A 1,180-nucleotide genomic window follows, 5' to 3' on the forward strand; every position below is an offset into this window, starting at 1 on the left:
ATCCAGCTAGTGATTTTCCCTCCCTCCATCTCAGATCTCTGGTAACTATCTGTGGTGCAGTGAATTGCTTACTAAGTAAGGCCTTTCTCATCATAGTCTTTGTAACTCCTATCAAATGAGTGGGTGGGGTTATACAAATGAGGTATTTGTGGCCCCTCAAGTGGATTGGATAGTTTGCTAATAATGTAAATAAGATGGGACCATGCAAGTAAGATATATGCAACTCTAATGAGGGGATTGGTCAGTTTTGCATTTTGCTAGGTTTAAAGGGAGACATGGAGGGGGACAATAACAAGGAAGAAAGTGAGAGATGATGGCACAGCAGTAAGAATGATAGTGGAGCAAGACGGCAGTGGTAGGGCTTGCTGACCCATAGAGCTAACAGTTGTAAACTTGCTGGAGAAGGCCACCAGCAGGATCCAGCAGCAGAGGATGAGAAGAAGCTGTCCTGATGGAGGAACTGCATCCTGAGTTGTTCCTGTTACTTCCAAGTTGATCCTGATCCAGAGTAACATTACCTTGTTCCTTCTCTAAAAAGCCACTTAACTGTAAGGACGGTTAAGTTCATTTGTGAGACCTTACAGCAAATTATTGAACCCAAAGATAGGAGGGAGAGAATTGGGGGGAGCAGGAGTACTTGATGTTACAGAGGATGGAGTGGTCCAGCAGTAAGGAAAAGTTGGACATTTGGGATAGCTTTAATCTCCACCTCATTGAAACCAGCTGTGTGCTGATCCTTGTAAAAGAAATTATTCATTTACCATCAAAGAATGTTTCTTTTTCTGTGTAAACCTTTTCTTGATTTTTTTATAATAGTTATCTCATACAGTATTATCCATTTGTGACTGACATATTTCACTTAGCATAATGTCGTCTTGGTTCATGCATGTGGTGAGATGTTTCACAGATTGTTATTCTTTAACATTGCATAGTATGTACCTTGACCAGGAGGCTGTCGTTCGAACAGAACAAGGGGACACTACATGGTTTAAAATCAAGAAGGGAGTGTGTCAGGATTGTATTCTTTCTCCACACTTATTCAATCTATACGCTGAGCAAATAATCCCAGAAGCTGGACTATATGAAGAAAAATGTGGTATCAGGATTGGAGGAAGAATCATTAACAACCTGAGATATGCAGACGATACAACTTTGCTTGCTGAAAGTGAGGATGACTTAA

Source organism: Orycteropus afer, unplaced genomic scaffold (genome assembly GCF_000298275.1).
Source record: "Orycteropus afer afer isolate SDZICR_OR568_19922 unplaced genomic scaffold, OryAfe1.0 scaffold00002, whole genome shotgun sequence".
NCBI lineage: Eukaryota > Metazoa > Chordata > Mammalia > Tubulidentata > Orycteropodidae > Orycteropus > Orycteropus afer.